Genomic DNA, 20,780 nt, shown 5'->3' with positions numbered 1-20,780 from the left:
GCCCCTTTGATGCGATTACATTGAAACCTCGGAAGCATTTAACAGAAGACTCAAACGGGTAACAAAACGCTTAACTAAAACCCACAACTGGCACTTGAGCGTAAATCCAGTCCGTTCATCTGCACACACCGCCTGGTGTCTCTAGCCCGTGTCTTCCAACAGCGCGACCGCTTTACGTGACTCTGGGACACATTTTGTCAGCAACCAGCAAGCATGGCTCTGTGGTAATAGAATAGCCCATGTAATTTGACACTTCAACTTGCCGTGCACTACGTTAGTTGATTCAGACAGTCACACTAACGAAACGCCGTGCGCTTTTTCCCTCACTGGTTGTAAAGTGCGAGAGGAGAAAACGGGACACAACTTTAAACCCAGGAGCATTTTCAGCGCGGTTTTGCGACTGGACGTGAAAGTAAGTTTTGCGTGTGTTTTCCTATCATTTTCGCACCTCGCGCTCTGGGACTGGGAAACGCTTTTTTATGCATTGCATTGAAATGAATCCGTAGCCTCCGAGCTAGCTCTAACCTCAGCTAACAATAGAGTCACTTAAAGAATCACCAAAGTGTCGTTAAGATTTGTAGACGCGTATTTCTGCGCAGGAAACAGGCTCGTTTGATTTGCCCTGAACTGAAATGTTCGCGACACGGCATTGTGTTTTCGAAGCAAAACAACCGCCGCGCACTATTGAGCAATTTTTCCTGGACAGAGGTGTTAGCGGAACGCGGAATTTGGGTTTTTGATACGTGCACTTACACGTTAACCGGAGAAGCCCACCGTTTACATTTAGCATATCGTTCCGGTGCGTTGCATTGTTCAGATGAAGAGGGCACTGTCATGCGGTGGACGCTTAGTTGGCACGCATAGATGGGCATATATCTACATGGGTAGAAATCACCGCGGGTCATGAATGTGATACAAATATACGGGGCTGTCATGATTGGGTGCAATTGTATTTTAAATATTTCATAAGTAGAAAGAATCAAGGCTTTTACCATGTGCTGTAATGTAGTGTTGCCTTCAGCCCGGTGTACCATGCTGTGCTCTAGTAACACAGCTTCGTTGAAACTGGGTAGCCGCGTTAAAAGACGATCATCGTTGATACATTGTAACGTGTTTCCGACTTTTAAATTCTTGAACGTTTCCTCCGTCAAATTCTGTCACAGTGTTGCAAGATACAATACCGCACACACATGCCAAGAAAACAGCACGTATCCTGTCGTTAATCCGTGGGCTGTTTTTCGTGCTTGTAAACGATCAGATAACAAGAGGGATTCTTACGGTCAGGTTGGAAATTATACGACTTGAAGCAAATGAGCTTGATCGAATGTGGTGGTTAAGTACTTGAACCAGCGATGATTTTAGCAAGCCTGACCCACGCCTTACCAAGAGTCATGTTAATGCTTCAGATTATGACAGAAATGATACATATTTAATACGAAACGAGATCGTTTCTGCCAATGCGAATAGAGATTAAGCCGAAGTTCTTTCTATTTATGGAACTGATTTTTTTCTATGCACGACATTTTCCTTTTGTACTAAGTGTGTGGTGTGCACAGTTGAAAAAAGGCGTTCACTCTTTGACGTTTTCGAGCATGCTTCTTTAGTTGACTTTCGATGACAATAGTTCGGTCACTTCTTCAGGACTGTACAATCACAGTCAATGTTTACATGGTTGTGTGTATACTGATAATGTAAAAACCTCCCTCTTACTTCAGGATGGATTGCTTTCGGAACAAAGGTGATGTTGTAAAAGTACAAAGTACCTTGTTCTCAGCTCACTCATTTTGAACTGTGGTGTTGGCTCGTGTAAACACTGTTGATAGGCACCATGACAATAACAAAAGTAGGTTTGAAAATGCTTTAAATTGGCCTGACTCAGACGTTCTTGCCTCATGTGATGAGTCCGCTGGTGTGTTATTTAAAAGACCTCAGATTTACCCACTAGTATGATATGCGCTCTAACAGTGGCATAACTTGTGAGTCACGAATGGAGAATGTGTCTAGGAGAGGAGTTTATTTTGCTCCCTCCTTTAGACAGGGGCCCCAGGTCGAGGATCATCATTACCAAGGGCAGAGGCTGTAGCCACAGTCATGTAAAGACACAGAGAGAGCTCAAGTCATTCTGTAGACAGGACTAAAGAGGTACAGCACAGGATTTAACTGAGCTTAATGTCTTAATGTAACTTACAATTGAAACGCACTGAGAACGAATTACTAGATATGTTGCTGCAAATTAACATGATCAAAATCATCCGTCAGATTTTACACTTGAATTATTCACTAACAGGTTTATCAGTCATTAATGCCCACATCACAGGCTGTTTGTGCACTTTTGTGTGTCTAGCCTAACAAATGCATTCAAGGTTGTCCAGTTTAGGCGCGCAGTCTCTATGATCCCTTTTCACATTCAAATTCTTGGCATGTGTGACAAAAGCTTACTTAATTCACTGGGCGATTTAAGGGTGGGAATTGTAGGCGATCTCGCTGTACAATATTACCATACTTGGGTCACGATACCATACGTATTGTAAATATTTGGAGTCACAGTAAATTACGTCAAAATTGGCGTTGAAATGGATTGTGTTCACTGTGTTAGATCCTGGGTCGGAGATTATTCAATACAGTTTTGGTATCTTCAATCTACAATGTATTGGACAAAAATTGGTTTATACCTAGACGTTTAAAGTGTTCATTTCTGTGTGTGTTTGTCATCACTTACTTTATGACAAAAGCGCAATCAATAAATGCTCTTCATATTTGAAGTGTTTAATCCCAAATTGCTGTATTTCTATATTGCTTATTGCCGGAATAAGATACGATAGCATTTTAAACCATCTGAACTCTAATCTGTGTTGTGACAGCTTGACATTTAGCTCACTATTGTGTTAGTACACTATTGTGGTGCGATTGTGAAATAGTTGGCCCGCATTCATTCATCATAAAGCCGAGCAGTTGTCTAGTTGCCACCTGCACACGCCCACTCTTGAACCTCAGTCGGGGTTTGTTTCCGAGTCTACATGCTGCACTGTGGATCAGCATAGCCATGTTCATTTGTTACACTTACAATCCATTAATGTCCTTTTAACGGTTAACATTAAGTGTTTACCTCTACATAATCGCATTCTAGACCTGTGTGCACTTTCATTTTTGTGGTGATAGGGGTTGCGACCGGCTAATAACAAGCGGGAAATTATTTCAGCCTGGCTAACGTGAAGTGTAGCATCCAAACCACAGATTCAGACAATAGGAGTGCACAGCGTATTTGATTTTCTCACTTATAGTCATGATTATTTTTTTCATCCAGCAGTTCATGACCTTGGTAAAGTAGGAAGAGAGGAACTTTTGATTTGAATTACATGGGTCTATTAGGAGAGTGTTGTGGGACCAAATCTGTTTTCAGGCTGCGCGAGTTGAGAGCTTGTTGAAGGTTCCAACTCTCAAGCCGACAGTGCGACCATAGATGCATAGGGATGCGGCATGCAGAACATTTGCTAGCTGATGCATTTCTAAGTGCTTTGCCCTCTGATAGGGACGTCCAGTTCCACACTGTCGCAGGCTCACGCATGTTTGATTTGACATTCTTTAAAAAATGGAACGCACACGATGTCACAATGGCTGTATCCCCTTTCTGTCGGCAAGAGCAAGTACTTTGAATCAAAAAGGACACCCAGCAACTCTTTCTGATGTGAGATCTTGATATTTGGCACTATAGGACGAAATGTCCCCACCACACGGACAGTTTTGCCTGATCACAAGCAATTACCTTCATTTTTTCTGCCAATAAAAGCTTGCTTTGCTTTGAAGTCTAACTACTGTGTGCCTTGCAAATCCAGCTTAAGCAAAACAAACATATTGTCCTCAACCTGTTTTCTTTTGACTGAGGCAAATGAGTCTTTATTCAGTGAGCCATGTTCTCCATATTAAACTGTTAGCACTGCTAGTCTCTTCAGGGCTGCTTAAGAAGATCAGGCTCTGTCTTGAGAATTAAATGCAGACAGCGCTATGTACTCTGTTTATAGAAAGATTTGAAGATTTACCCTTTTGGCAAGTCATTTGAAACATTACTGGGAACGGTTCTGGAAACACCATTTAATAGGCAATTTGTTGCAATTCTGTTTTTTCAGGCTATGGGCAAGAGCACCAACTGCAACTATGTGTCTCTGTTACGTTTTACGTATCAAAATACTGCCATGTGTTCCATCATGTGGAACCCTTGGACGTTGTCAGTGTGCCTGAGCTGTCGGTGTCTGTAAGTGGGAGATTTCCTCCGTTCCTGCAAGCGGTCGCTGTGTTTCTGAGAGGGACGTGCAATTACATTTAACATTGCCCAGGGGATTCATAATGTTTTCTGACAAAGTAAATTAATTAGGTTTTCTGAGGGAGGATAAATATTATTTCTTGTCCATCTTTGGCTAGTATGGGGAGAGGAAGATTTGTGGTACGGCAAGCAAAGTGACACGCACACGTAACCTTGACTTAGACATTTGCACAAGGTGAGGCTATATGAAAGCTGTATGAAAGACAACTGAGATGTCGGGGGAACTTGACAAATGGACAAATTCAATTCGTTCCAGATCCACAGAATCCCATAGGATCACACAAAAGGTGAATTTGTATTAAGCAGAAAAGGAGCAGGAGTTTACTCATATTTTTTGCCATTAACATTTTTGATTCTGTATTTATTTTCTGCTTGTTTGGTTATGCTGTTATAGGGACTATTTACACTTAATGCACTTTAATGGATTGGATTACACTCCGATTAGTTATATACATTTCATGGGCACATAAATGTGTCTTCGTAAAACACACATAAATCTGATCTACTGTTATGCAGCACAAGCTATATGCAGAAGTTCATCTCCGTAATGTGGCTAACTTATAATGTGTCTTGAAGGGCATTTGAAATTTCTGTAAAAATGCTTGAAGTGATTACGTGTGTAAATATGCCCATACTGTCAAAGAGTGTAAATAAGGTCTTCTGTAACGTCCAAGTCTGTCAACTGGAGCAGTTTGTCAAGTTAGTTTTAAATCAATAACCAAACCGAGAGTTTTACAAAGCTAGATTACATGTTGCATTCTGCTTGTCTACAGCTAACATTCTCTTTCTGTCACAGCAGATATCATAGGTTCATATATAAGCATGATGTAATATCACAGCAATATGGCCTACCAGGCTAATTTTCTTTGCATAATAAGCATTTCTATATAATCTTTTGACATATCATATATATCACAGTGATGTTAGCATGGTTAAGTTTAAACCTATTAATCTCTACTCCGCAGAATAATGAAAAACTAAGACGTAAGGCGGAAGCTTTCTTTGACAGTCATTAACTATTCCAGGAGGTTTTCGCCACGAAAATGTATGCGATTTGAGAACACACCTCCCGGTCCACAAATACACTTCATGCATCACAGCATCGGTGCATGAGATGACAGCTGTAGGCAACAGAGAGATGTTCGCGCTGCACCAGTGCAAGCCTCCCGCCAGATAGAGCATGATAAATCCAAAACCACGTAAACGTGTTTGTCTGCGCGTGTATTTCTAAGCTCAAACTGGCATACAACAGCAAGCACCGCTTTCCATGAAAGTGTTGTACACTTGTGCCGTGGTCTTTTTCTGAAGCCAGACTCTTGGTGGTCGCCGTTTCATTCAATCCAGACTGAGCTCATTACGTTTCATTTCTCTACCTGGGCTCTTTAGATAAAGAACCGTATTAGAAACCCCACAGTGCAAATATTTGACCCTGGATCACAAAACCAGTCTTAAGTAGCACGGGAACATTTTTAGTAAAAGACAAAAATACATTGTATGGGTCAGAATTATACATTTTTCTTTTATGCCAAAAATCATTAAGATATTAAGTAAAGATCATGTTCCATGTAGATATTTTGTAAATTTCCTACCTTAAATATATAAAAACTTTATTTTTGTGAGTGGATGGCCTGCTACAGTGCCCCATACTAAAAATGTCAAAAGATGATTTTCTCAATATTCTTATGAGTTTTATCTCAGCCAGATATTGTCATATTCTTACAACTCATACATCAATAGAAAGTTTATTTATTCTGCTTTCAGATTATGTAAAAATCTAAATTTTGTAAAATTGACCCTTAAAATTGGCTTTGTTGTCCACTAGCAGTTTTGGTGTAGTAGTTTCCACTGCGTAGAAAAAGTAGATTTAACGGTGAATAGGTTTTATGAAATCCAAAGCAATGAGATTTTTCCCCGAGCAGTCAGAAGTTCGTTTGTGCTGTAACAAATTGAAACTTTTACGTTTTCCACCTCGTGAATTCCAGCTCAACAAAGGTGTCAGCTAAGTCACAATAAGTCACAAGTGATATCGTCAAAACGAAACCTTGAAATTTTCATACATCATTCTCGCATGCATCTTCGGAGGAAACAGAAGCCATTGTTGCTCCGATCATTTATCATTGTTGTAATGAGATTAAACTAATCGTGTATTCCAGAGACAGCAATGATACACTGTGGTGGGGCTTGCCAGGGATCATCTTCAAACAGTATTTGTCTTTGTCTCTCAGTGCTTTTTAATTAACTGTTGACAAACAGCGCAAGCCTTTTGGGCTATATGATTTAAAAGCAATTTTATTTCAGTATGTCTTGAATAACAGAACCTGGAAAGAAAGAATCATATTTACGCTATATTAGATGAAAGCATCTCGGACTGTTTTCTTACAGTATGTTTTATTTCCTGCATGTGTCATTAATGGCCGCTGAGATTGTCAATGCGGTCTTTCGGCAGTGAGCATGTTGCCGATGCATAAGCAAACAGTGTTCACATGAAATGTTTTAATTGCACATTAACCCACTGCTGGTTTATTAATCTGGCGTGCTTTAAAGACAGCACGGCCTCTGTTATATTCCCTCATTGCCCTCGGTGATGTCACGATCATGGAAGCATCACACTCGGTTCTTGTATTAGGGGGATTGTGGTGGTGCGTGTTGGGCGCGTGTCCTCCAAGAGTGGTTCAGAAAGCTCCTGAACCACTCTTGAAGCCTGCAGTAAATAGTCACGGGGGACGGATGGCACATGCCAGCTCAATTTGTTTGCGCCGGCCCTTAGATGAGGAACAGCAGACCGGGAATAACAGGCAGATGTTTTTTCCCATGTGCCATCACCGATATGGAAAAGCACCCGGTTCAGTACATCCTGAGCATCTAATCAATACAACAGGGCGTTATTGAGGTTGGCTTACTGTTCCCAGCCTCATCTGATGCCTTCTTTTACACAGTCTCTTCAATTTTCTTTGGAATTCTTTTGACTCTGCGACTGGGAATGTGGAAACTCAATCTGGAGTGCCCTGAGGGCTTCTTCTGCGAGAGAATTCCCACCCAGATAGCTGCCAACACCCACAAACGTCTGTTTTCAAGACAGAGGACGCAAACCTCAAAGCCACATCACGCCGCAGCCATCGACAACCGTAGCAGCTTGTTTGTTACTGGGCAGGTGGGAAGTGTAAAGGCAGCTGAACATGTGCACAGGGGCCGCTGCTTGTGTGCAGAACCATCATTAATTAGATTGTAAGTTGTAAGATTGTAACCAAAGAGATGCTGTGTACATGCTTATTTATTTAATGTCTGAGCCCATTTTATTACTGCTGTGTTGTTCTTGGAAGAAAAATGAAAGGAAATGCTTTGTCTAAGATTGATAGAATTGTAAGATTTATTACTAGGTGTTTATTATTATGTTTGGGTAGTTGAAGCATGACGGGGTCTCCTGCAGTGCGACATGCCTTATTGAAAGCTTCGGTAAGAACGTGTATGAGCAGGGAAAAGTTGTACTTAAATATGCACTTTCAACGTCAACATTTAAGATTAAAAAGTAAATATAAGAGAATCTACATGTACTTTGTTTATAAAATGATTCTTCTAAAAAGCTTTTAGTGGGGAAATATAATATACAGTTTTGTTTGTATATACATTTTAATCTAAAATTGTATTGTGTTGTGTATTGTCCATGTTTTTTAGTTATTTTCTGCAAACAAGTATTTTATTTTATAAAACAATAAAATAAAATAATATTTCATTTAATATTTTATGAATTATAAACAGATTGCCAGTGTAGTCTTGGTTTGTGATATGGTTTGGTGTAGTTTTAGTTATTGAAAATAGTGTTGATTTTTTGGAAAAAAGTTTGCATATTTTAAGTTTAACCATAATTTCTGTCACCATTTACTCATCCTTGAGTTGTATAGATATTGAAAGATATTTGGAAAAATGCTTGTAACCAAAACAGTTCTCGGCCATCATTGACTACCATAGCAGGAAAAATGACAATGGTAGTCAAAAGTACCTCTGTTTGCATTCTTCGAAATATCTTATTTTGTTTTCAACAGAACAAAGAAATTTATAGAGCAATAATTTGTCCTATGGTAGTCATTCAATTATATTTTGGGGTGAACTGTTCCTTTAAGGTACATTAAATCGGGGAAAAACACGCTCTGAAATTTCCTCATCGGTGTGTTTTATGTAGAACTGTGAGTTTCATGTTATACCATCAAGGTCAATTGTGCTCTTTGTTTCTAAATTAAAATAAAAATGGCTTATTTAGACAGAAGAACAAGAGTGTTTTGTCTAGAATTGACCCTAATAATGAGGCGGTGTGGCCTGTGTTGTTAGCTGCAGCTGGTGTCTAAAGAATTAGCACACGTCACTGCCCTCTGGCTATGGTTCGTCAGCTCATCTGATATTGAATAATGATTGTGGCTGGATTGTTGCAAACCACCGTCCCAATGTCTGTCACTTTAAGTGACTTCCACAATGGCAGCCTTTTTCTCCACCCCATTTGGTGTTGGCTCCTTTGAAAAGGGTGAATTGAGAGCGCTCGGGGTCCGCGTCTGCAGCGCGTTTCCCGTCCTCCGCCTCCCGCGAGCGGAGGGGGTTGGTGGTGGCAGTCACGTGAATAGTAATTGTATTTGTGTTGGGTTTCTTTCAGGCTGTCGCTGTAAATCTGTTTGACTCGTCACTTTGTAAATCATTATGATGGCTAAAAGCCTTTTTATTGAATTATGTTGATCTCCTGAGCAAATGTAAGATTCTTCTTTTTTGTTTGTTTGTCTCTCGCTCGTCTTTGGTAAAGATAACGTTCACTCCTTTTGTGTGTGCTTCTGTCAAATTTGTTTGCTGAAAGGGAAAGTTGGCAGCGCCAGCCCGCTTGTTTTACGTTTGCCATATTTAATTTAGAATTCGACTGGATTATTGTACTTGGTCTAACTGCTTTAAAATTGCTGATTCTTTTTAAGATTTTGATCACATACAAAAGCTTTCAAACGTGGGGTTAACTAGTGTGAAAATCACTAGATGAGGATTGTCTTACTCAGCGTGTCACAACTGGTTTTGGCTGACAGAAACATGACAAAGTGCATCATGTCCTGAAGATCAGCTTGGCTTGTTGTCTGATAAACATCTCTGTGCTGCTTTGCTCTCCACACTGCCACTCGTGGCTGGCATCAAGCGTGGCAGCAGGCGTTTGTCACTCTAAGCTGATGTACTGTCAGTACACACACTAGACGGGATAAGAGAACTAGAGAGTTTCTTTATTCCTTGACTTGTTCATAGCGGCAGCGAGGCAGGCAAGTTTTTGACAAAGATGACTTTTATTGTTCCCTCACAGATGGATTTGTCAAGTAAAATTACATTTGATGTGCTGTGAGAGATGTCATAAACAGGGCAAAATGTTAGAAATGGATTATTCTTCAAAAACATCCTATAGTCAACAAGAAATGCTGTTCACAACTTTGTTTACTTTTGTAATTTTGGATGTTTCTGATTGATATTCAAAAAGGACAACATGTAGCCAGGGCTTGATATTATGGAGGCTTTGAGGAATGCACGTTTTATACCAAAATAGAGCAAATATTTGAATTAGAAAAGTATGAAGCATTTGTTTTATGCGGTTTTATAATATAATAATTAATCAATTTTTAATTTGTGGTTCCTGTGCTTTTTAATGCAAATACTATAGTTTTATACTTAAGTTCTATACTATGCGTACTATAGGAAAAATATTGTTAATATTATAAGGTTTATTGAGATATCAACAGATCATGCAACGCTAGTACTATTCTGAAAATATGCACACAGGAATTGATAAGAGGAATTTAACACAATACAATCTCAATACAATACAATTTTGATCTCAAGTATTTGATTCCTATTCCTTTTGTTTCTGATCCCATTCCTTGCCTTTCGATTCCGATTCCAAATTGAAATTGATTTTCGTTTCCCAACCCTACCTGTATGTCAATTATGTACTTCATTATTTATGCATTTTCTCTGAAGGAGAAAGAAAAACGAGTACATCTTGATTTAACGCCATCTTTAATCACCATAGAGAAATTGCATTGTTTGTACTTTAATATGGTTGTACTCAGGGAGGGCTTGAGGTTCCTGGAAGCCTGCGCTCTGATGGGCAACTCTGCTTTTGTACTGCGAGGGAGGAGAGACTGCTGGATTTTCTAACAGTTGCTTGTCTGACAGAGTAACAACTCAAGCTGAAAACTCCGTTCTGAAAAATATTGATGTTGGAGGAAGTTAGTAAGCTGTCACAAGTGTGGAAGACTGTGTCAGCACTGTGATAAATTGGCCTTTGGCAAAACACTTTTGGAATTAGTTGGAGTTTTAGTTAGGAAACAGATATGAAATAATATATATTAACTAGGTACATTTCAAAACCTGTGGTTAAATATCAGTATGAATTTGGCTGTTTCAACAGTTTACCAGTGATGCAAATTATGATGATAATTTAGGAGAAGATTAATAATTATGTCCCATTACAGTAATAGGCTCCCTTAAACTGCCATCCCGGATAGAATCAGCTCTCCAAGGATAGTGGAGAATTATCTCCCATTTGATGATTCGTTTAGGCTTTCGTGAATTATCTGAAAAGCGAATCTGACGGTTTGTTTATGCAGTTTTCCCACAAAGTATTGTTCAGAGAAAGACGGTGTAGACAGATTGCATTTCGGCCTGTCAGTCACAGGTGCAGGCTTTTCCGTCTTTGATAGCTAATTAAGTCGTGACACATGTTTGGCAAGATGCCCACGTCCCAATGGATTATGAAATTATTATAGAAGGCATTCAGAACAGAAGAGCAGAAAGATCAATATTGCATGTTTGCATAAGCTCATTACTAAGAACTTCAAATGGAGAAAACCATGTCTGTTGTATTATGTAGTGGTTAACACTTGGAAGACCTCCTATGCTCTTGTTGCTAATTTGCTGAGGCAATAATGCATGTTAAGTATATACATTTCAACAAAAGATTAAACTTTGGCTTAATCGACAATCATTTTACATGTAAACGTATGGATAATCATAAACGTAGACATTGTAAACTGTGTTTCCTTTGTGCTCTGAATTCACAACATTGTATGTTCATTGAAGCGCGTTTGTTTATATTTCAGTTTTCCGCTAAGCATTCTTTTTAAATGGTTGTATTATTTTCATTATAAGCATAAAAGTATTATTTGTCATTCATTATTCATTATTTATTGTTGGCTTTGTATTTTATATTTAATGTATTTATTTAATTTACAGAATTTGTTTAGAACAGAATATACTTTTAGAATAAATCAAAATAAGCCAGATCCAAGTCACAATTTGCAAAATAAATGTGTTTAGGCAAAATGTCTGCGATGCAATTTCTTTTTCAAAATACAAGCCACAAATGTAAAAATGAATGGACATTTTCCTTTAACATCATGTTACAACGCTGTGCCACTTACTAGACCAGATCTCACCCCAAAAGTACCTTAAAAACTACTCGATGGTAATGAATTACTACCAATAAAGTTACTTTATTTACTTCATGTAAAGGAAGAATGGAATAAAGCATCTTACCATTTAAACAGTTAAAAAGTCCCTTTCATCTTTTCCCCTGCACTCTTTCTCCATCCCCACATGCTCGCTTTCAGTGCAGAGAATGACAACTTCCGAAAGTCGTGCTTGCTATATGCGGTGATTTTGCTTTATTATTTTTTCTTGTATCATTATTTCAGTCTAAGTAAAGAACCACATGCATTTACAGACAAAGTCTAAATGCCCTTCAACGCCACTGGGCATATAACCAAAATGGCATGATCCCCATTGCATAATACCTGTGCAAAGATTCGACATTGAGATTGGTAGTCGAATCAGGCTCCTCCTATCGAAGCAACGATCTTCGAATGTTCGAGGGTCACCCATACCATATAGTATTGATCTATTATCTAAAAAAATGGTCATGTTTTGTTAAAAAAAATGTTTTAAATTGTCTTAGAAACTTTTTAAGTGTTATATATTAAAATCAAATCTTTATTAGACGCTTTGTTTCACCAGCACGTGAAATTGTGTAAATGGTTTCTATTTCTTATTTCCATTTTTACCAAGTAACTTCCGCTTTCGTTTAAATGTAGGTTCGGCTTTGACTAAAATCAAATAAATAAGAATGACTGGCTGTGAGCCAATACAGATTACAGGCACAGGAGTTGCTGTCAAAAACATTTCAAAGGATAATTAGCTGCGCCGTATCACTGCCGATTTCACTTCTTAAAGCCATGTTTATGTACGCGATGCCCTGACCTGTTAAGTCTGGAGGGCGTGCAGTAAATTATCACAAATTTACTTCTTAAGATTAAGATTATACACTTAGTTTCCTGTAATTTAACCAATACTAACCTCTTATTTTCTAATAAGGAATCTTATTGTGTATGACCACAGTCAGTTTAAATCATAGCAGAACACCCACAGTATATTCAGCCTACCTTTATAAAGACTGTCTGTGGTGTGGAAGTGGTTGATATGCGTTCCTTCTCTTTGGCTCCTCTGAAACAGGAAGGAACTCAACACGTCATAGCTGTAGTCAATCAGTCCGATGCGGGAGTTGAAAGTTATTTAGGCACGATGTTGTGTATTTGTCAATAATTTCAGCATGTTTCTTGATTTCCTTCTCCAGTAAGCCAAACTGCCTTTCAGAAGCGCTTCAGCTCTTTACTGTAATCTGTGTACAGTGTAGTATGAAATGATCTCCGGTAAGAGAACACGAGGCGGGACAAAAAGACTGCTTTTAGCTATTATAATCAATCAAATGGCATTTGCTTGTTGTGGAATCAGAAGAAATAACCAAATCTAGCTGAAAATGTCAGTTCTGTATACAAAATCAATGGAGGTGGAGAGAGAAAGGCTTGTACTGGCAGGGAGACTACAGGAGCTTAGTCACAGCCTTGGTTGGAAGTCAGGATTGTAGATGATGTTTTAGGAAAGCACTGACCTCAAAAGGGATTCCTCACAACATTGATGTTTCCACCTTGAAATGGTAACCCTTTCCACCAAAACAGACCAAATGGCATCAGAGATGGAGTGTGTTGGCATTATTATGGTACATCTTAGATGTGATGACATTATCATTATCATCTCTTCTTCAAATGGGTTCTCTTGTCTTTCATGTTTTTGCTGAGGAAACCCCAGATGTTTGCAGGAGGTTTCAGTGATGACTGCAGACAATGACTAACTCTCATGTTGGAAGGTAGACTCCATCACTAAAGGGCTGCCAGCCTTTGATATCTTGATGCCAAGCCAGAAAGCACTTGCACGCAGACCCTAATTGGGAGATTGGCACCAAAAGACTTGAAGAGTCACTCTGTGTTCCATTAGTCCGAGTGGGTGCGAGAGATGGAGAGAGGGAAGGTGCAGTTTGATTATGACTGCCATGTGCTGAAGGCATGACCTAATGGGAAACTCCTTCCTAATCTTAATATAGTTGGTGTGTAATGATATATACAAGCATGTGTTTCCAGTTGTTAAATGTTTTATAATTTAAATAATACATTTTTAATGATAAGGTTTATGTTAGGTGGACTAGTATATTTGGCGGACCAGTCAAGAAATTACTTAACAGTTGAATGATGACAATTTTTTTTGTCATTTGATTGTTTTCAGCGGTGGTAGCATTTCGTACACTGTAACTGATCAGTTATAGAGTTTTCAGGGGCAACAACATAAACAAACGTTATGTGGCCCAAACTAAACTTCCGTTAGACCTACGCAAAGAATCAACTGATGGGTATTTGTAATTTAATTTCATACAATTCATAAACAATAAAATGTTAATATAAATTAATATTCATATGAATTAAATATAAAATAAATGATTATAACCAAACACAGACTGGAAGTTAAAGGGATAGCTCACCTTCAAAATGAACATTCTGTCATCATGTACACACCCTCTTGTGATGACTTTCTTTGAGACAACAAAAGAAGATAGTTTGAGAAATGTTAGTAACCGAAAACTGTTGGTCCTCATTGACTGACATTGGTTTTGAAGTCCATACAATAGAAGTCAAAGGGGACCAACGTTTTTTCGGTTACCAACATTTTTCAAATATCTTCTTTTGTGTTCTGCAGAAGAAACACAAACAGGTTAACAATGACAACAGGGTGCGTAAATTATGACATTATAAAAATTTTGAAGGTGAACTATTCCTTTAACTTGGGGCCAGGCATGTGTGTCAGATGAAATCTTTCTATACCCATTATATGCGAGTCTGTAGGATGGAATAATGGTGGGAAATTACTGTCCACACAGAATACAGTTGTTTATATTCATAAACATTTTCAAAACACTTTGACCTAAAGATCTATTCTATCAGCTGCGACTCAGGCTTTGTTTAGGAGCGATAACAAACCTTAATTGTCTGGTTTATTTTAATCCTTCAAATGAAGTGAGATATCTGAACATAGGCCCTCCACCTTTAAGTGAGATCCGACACTTGAGGGAGTGAAGTGTTTTCACTGGGAAGCGCATGAATGATTGATGGGGGAGCAGAGCTGTTTAAAATCGTCCTGCTCCCTGCTTATCAATAATTCAAAGCACTTTCTGTATTTTGGTGGCACATTAAATATCAGTCACCAGTTTGAATTCTCAATTTGATTTATATCCGTCAAATACACTAGTGGTTTGTAGTAATTCATTCTCTTCGTTTAAATGAGTTAATTTTGCCCATGCTGGGAGTTATCTCACTTGTCTTAGTTGTGTCGTCGCTAGTGCTTCACTTTACAAGCGTAAAGTGTTGATGAATAATTTGGCAGCTCTTAGAAAGGAGTGTCTTTTTATCAATTAGTTGGTAAAGTTTCCATCGTCAAAGTTTACAGGGTTTCTTACAAAATAAACAAATTTCATATATTGATAAGTAGAAATGGTTTTATGTCTTACAAGAGACCTAAAACTATCACAATTAAAGTGCAATTTGGCTGTCGGAGCGATAGTCAATTATACATTAAAACAACCGTGAGTGACACAAAACACTCAAACCACGCTGCAATCGACCAATCAGACGTGTTCTAGACAGCAGCATCATAAATATTTCAAATGAGCTCATGACATGACTAAGCACCTTTCACATGATTTACTGTAGGATGTTATCTGCATGTGCTCCACATGCTTTCCTATACCTCAGGCCATACAGTGACGATTTAACCTTTACCTCTTGAGAGTTTGTGCGGAATAGGTTGCACTTGCTCTGCATGCTGATGCTTCTGTTTGTTTGCTCTCGTTTGCCACGAGAAGCTACCCGGATCTCCAGCAAGACCAAGAGGGCTCTTATATCTCCAAAGATAAATCACGCGTGTTATCGCATTAGTGCTTTCTGCACTACGCCGATCCCTTGCCTTAAAAGTTGGAGTCGGCTTTCCTCCGGTCCATTTGCATTAACAGGGAAACACAAAAGGATTCGAAGGAGGAAATTGCCTCTTGTAAACACAATGGCCTTTCCTGTGAGTTCTCATGATAATGTCCTGAGTGGCCTTGGGGCAGAATCTAGAACATTCCGTTGAAGAGCCTCCGCTTGGCCTTTTGCGTGAAATGGCAGCGAGACTCACGCACTGGATATCGAGCCGCGCCGGTGAGCGCGGTGGCCATCTGATGTATAGTAACAAGCTTGAATTTCACGTCAAAGCTGTCTGCATGAAGGGTGCCCGGTCTGTCAGGGAGATCCGGAGATTGGCAGAGACACGGTTGCACGTGTGCAGTTTTCGATTTAGGAATGCCTTGGGGACTTCCAACATTGGCTTCCTGAGGAGGCACATAGTAAAAGCATTCTGTCTGTTTAACGTTCTAGTCCCGATTAAACATCACTCTGCATGATTGATTGTCCCACCTAAATGGTTTCATCCTGCTGTTAAAGGCACAGTGCAGCTAAAAATAAAGCTGCACCAGGGTTGACCATAAAAACTGGCTTAACCAATTGTGTGTTTAGGGTGGGACTATATATTTGTTTTAGCAATAGCAGAGGAAGGCTGCGTTTAAAATGCTTTTTTTTGTTAACCGGTGCAGAAGTGACATATTTAACCTTTATTAATGGAAATCTTTAAGTCTGTGGCTTTTCGAAATGAGCTAAAACATTTTTTATTGTTGAAGTTATATGTGTTGTTTATACGTTATTTGATCAGTCATCTTGTTTACTATGACAGGCTTGTCGTAGATGGGTTGAACTGTAGCTTTTGGCAATAGTGGGAGGAGAGGGACAATTTACATCAGTTGACATTAGCGTCCATGGCTGATTTTGTTATCGCCTGTTCCTCATCAGCTCAGCCTGTCAGTTAGCTAAAATATAGCCGTGCTCTTGTGTCAACATCTAATATTTACATAATCCCTTTTGCTCTCACAAAGCTTTTGTTAAACTGCACATCTGAATCGCCCTGCACAAATGAAATGGCGATTCATTTTTTAACACTAGAAATTCTCAGAGCGGATGTGTGGGTATACAAAGCTCAAAATAATTATATTTTAATTTGTGTGCAAACACTATTTGTGTATAATGTGGCGACAACAGTGTAACTGTAGAGTCTTTAACATAGTTTGTTATGTAAACTCTGCGTTTTTTTGTAAAACATGCAGTAAATCCACTATGATTAATTAATCCGTGATGGTTACTATGGGTCATCATTGCAGAAGGTCAGCTGAATCAGACAGCCTGTGGTCCGCACGCCCCTCGGTTTGTCAGGGAGTTGCATCTGACAGCGACAAACTTTATTAGCTTTCTTTTTACTTTCTTTGAGTCTATAACGCAGGCCCGCATCATTGACACTCCAAGTCTCCCAGCGCATTCACACTCACAGCACATTGTGTTCGGCCTGATAAACAGCCTCACAAATCGAACCACTGCAGAAGTAATTCAGTGGAGCTGGTAAAAACCAACGATAGTAAAGGCATCAGAGCGCTTGCATGTAAGCAGCCTTCACCTGTACACTGCATGAAATAGAGAAAGTAGCAGGACCCACAAACACACACATAAAGGAGTGGTGGTTGCTCCTGATAAACTCAGTTTGCTTATTGCACAGCACAAGTGTTGGGGCCAGAGGATTATTTCCACTTGTGTGTTTTTTGCTGATGGGCTTTTATCTTATTTTAGTCAGATGGAGCTTGTTTAAAACTCGTCTGATGCAGAAGTGGAAGGTGTTTGCACTCACCTGAATACCGTCTTCCTCAGCAGTAATGGGGAGTAACTTAAAGTAGCAATACTACTATGTAAACTAGTACATTTTTCAGTATAGTTACTGTTTTAAAATAAATTTACTTTTTATAAAGCAAGGTACTTTTTATTATATATAGAGGTTGTGTATTTTTGTTTATTGTAGTGTTTATGTTTAATAGTATATTGATTATAGAGTCACATAACTGTTAGTCAATTCCATTCATTAATATGTGTGTATTTTCTAGTTTTAATTGGTTGTATTTGGCATAAATATATATTTTTTGTTGGCATAATAAAGACAGTCTTTGTTTAATAATACAAAATATTATAAATATATTTTATAAATATATATGCCATCGGTCCAACAGCTTTAGTGTATTTTTATAAGTAGCCTGTACTAGTGTAGCTACTGCTATTCATTTTTTTACATGCACTGTAAAAATGGATAGGCTTACATTTTTAAGTATATGTCACTTCAACTACAATTTAAAATGTTGTTTTTGTGAAATCAATTAACTTCATTTCATGAAAATATATTGCTGCTGTCCTTCTTAAAAATCTTATCTCCATATTTTGTGATATTTCATCATTGTTAATCACTATTATTATTCACCCCTTATGATTGTCACTAGGATTTGGAATTGTCTAACCAATAAAATGTATTATAATGTGCTTGGCAACTTTGACAACACAACATTTAACCATTTAAAAGTACAGTGTTTATTTAATTTCCTGAAAAACAGTGAATTTGGACAAATGAGGTTTCAATATGTTTCATGTTACCATGACTTATTGTTATTATAAATACACTGTCTTAATCCTGCTGTGCACTTTACAACAGTTTTGCGTAACATGGCAGCTATCGACACGACCGCATACAATTTTCCTCCGCATCATCCCTCACAAAAAGCCGTAGAGACCACGCCCTCCTCTACGCTCCTGCCAGCGCCTCCGTTTCAGCCACCTCCCCGCACTCACTGTCGCTGACGTTATTTACATAAATGATAAACACAGCGGATGGCTGGATTGGCAGTGTAATCCACTTGCAGTGTCATTAGGGAGGAAAGAGAGAAAGGCTATTACGGCTCTTGCTTCATCAGTGCGTCTCTCTTAGGCCATTTATGGAGGTAATGGAAACCTCTCTCATTAAGGTGCCGCTCGCTGTGGCGCTGAGAAACATCTCCACTCTGTAATTGATCTTGTTGGTCTTTAGTGCTGGAAAGTGGCCCTGAAGCGCCGCCCGCTTACTGCATTCATTTTTCAGCTCGGTCACTGCCGCCCAGCCCGCTCTGTCTCGTCCAGTCACCTTCACTTCTGCGGCCGCTGTCGAGCACCTGTGTGTGGTCTGCGCCTTTGACCGCTGCGTCTCTAACGACGTGAAACACAGTAGTGTTTGCATTATATGTGAAGAATTTACCACTAGCACATAGAACTGAATTGCTTGGCATAATAATATTAACTCAACTAATAGACCTCGAAATATACTAAACACAAAATATCTGTTGAAAGTCCATTCTCTTTGAATTGAACTGAAAGTGGTTTTGTGAAAAAAGCTTGTTTCGTTAATACATTTAGGCCCGGTTTCACAGACATGGCTTAGTTTAGGCCAGGGCTATGCCTAAGTTATATTACAATATTAATGTCGCTTTTATAAAAGTGCCTTAGAAGAATACATTACTGGTCTGCATCTTGAGACAAAACAATGGCACTTATATATTTTAAGATATTTCTGGGCAAGTTATATTCAGTTAATTCAGGTCACACATTCGATTTAGTCTGGGACTAGCCTTAAGCCTTGTCTGTGAAACCGGGCCTTAATCATACGGAGTTATGAAATTGCATTTGCACTATATTTGTTAAGAATGTATTATCGGTGTTGCAAATTATCACTTTGGGTTTAAAACAGTGAAACTCTTCCTCTGTTAGCAGTTGTTATAGTAAGCGTCTGCACGATGAAAGTGTCATACAGAAGTGTTTGTAATCAGTTGTGTTTGTATCCACATTTATTATCTCTGCGTTGTCTCGGAGGACGTTGTGTTTATGTATTAGTGTCTGCAGCTGTTTGGTGTGTGTGTCAAGCTCTTGGGGGCCACAGAGAGTTGTGACATGTGTGGTGTAATAATAGACGAGTTTTTGTGATCCGAACAGCCTGCTCCGCTCTGTGACTCACTGTGGCTGGGCCTGAGGTCTGGACTTGCATCATCACCGGGATCTGCTGTGCTGTCAAGAGCGACGATGGTTTTTGCTCAAGCAACCGGACAGTTTCATTGCCTACATGTTCAGTTTAGTTCAAGAGTGACCTTGGATGTCGTTCAGTACTCAGAAGTGTCATAGGGTGTGAAATGTGAAAGGGTCAGAGAAAGGAAAGTTTTATTGCTCTTTCATATTTCAGGAGACTTAATGGAGTCCATGATTATGTTTTTATAGAGGATCAATATGGTTAAACATGCTTTTCATACAATTGTTTAAAATAATAAAAAAGTGATACAAATGAAACATTGTGTCTGCAGAATAATGCTGGGTTCACACCAAACGTGAACAATCGCATTCCAAGCTCTTTATTAATCGCAGGAGAAGTTTTATTTTGGGGTGAGTGACGCGATCTGACAAATACTTTCAACCTTCGCGGAAGACGAGATTGTTGTCCTTCGCATCGTGTCTATACACTTGCATTGATTTCGTATGTAACTTGCGTAAATCGCTTAATTCAAGGTTGGTGTGAACCCAGTGTAATGCCGCGGTCAAATTCGACTTTGAGCATGCAAAATTCATTTGTACGGTGCTGCGAAAAGGGGCAGGAGTGATTCCTCCATCTTTTAGACTTCCTGTACCGAGAGGTCATTCTGTGTCTCAAGCAAAGACATAATTTTTTAAGTTTTATTTTGTCACAATTTAACATCAAGCTTATAATTATCTTTAAATATTCATAATGCATTTGTATTATATCCAATGGATGTTCAATGTTGAAAAGAATTATCAACGTTGGGAAAAAAGCATAAAAAACATTAAAACTGCATTTAAACCTGCTGTTATGGTACATGTAAAGAACTCAGATGCACGGCAGTAACAGTGAGTAACAAATACTTATTAAATGAATAAATAAAAAGAAAAACCCACGATGGGTATAAAATTTGAATAAATGAATGTAAAACAAGAACAAAACACTTCCCACGAGGGGGAACAAAAGTGGGTAAAACAAATGACTATGACTATGACTAACAACTAACTAGAGGAACACTATAAATCACAGGATCATGTAAACACTATGAAACGTACACGAGACACGAGAAGACAAAACAGATGCA

General features: G+C 38.8%; 1 protein-coding gene across 4 annotated transcripts in view; it reads left to right on the top strand.

Annotated features, from left to right (window-relative positions):
• Positions 1 to 208: 208 nt before the first annotated feature.
• zmiz1a (zinc finger, MIZ-type containing 1a) overlaps positions 209 to 20,780 on the top strand; it is a 119,748-nt gene continuing 99,176 nt past the window's right edge. For all 4 annotated transcript variants that reach the window (XM_056760797.1, XM_056760796.1, XM_056760795.1 and 1 more), the window contains exon 1: positions 209 to 412. The gene's annotated coding sequence lies outside the window, so the exon portion shown is untranslated. The remainder of the gene's footprint in view (positions 413 to 20,780) is intronic.

The sequence above is a fragment of the Triplophysa dalaica genome, chromosome 11, assembly GCF_015846415.1.
Source record: "Triplophysa dalaica isolate WHDGS20190420 chromosome 11, ASM1584641v1, whole genome shotgun sequence".
Classification (NCBI taxonomy): domain Eukaryota; kingdom Metazoa; phylum Chordata; class Actinopteri; order Cypriniformes; family Nemacheilidae; genus Triplophysa; species Triplophysa dalaica.
The sequence above is the reverse complement of the archived record's forward strand: the minus strand, read 5'-3'. Positions and strand labels throughout refer to the sequence as shown.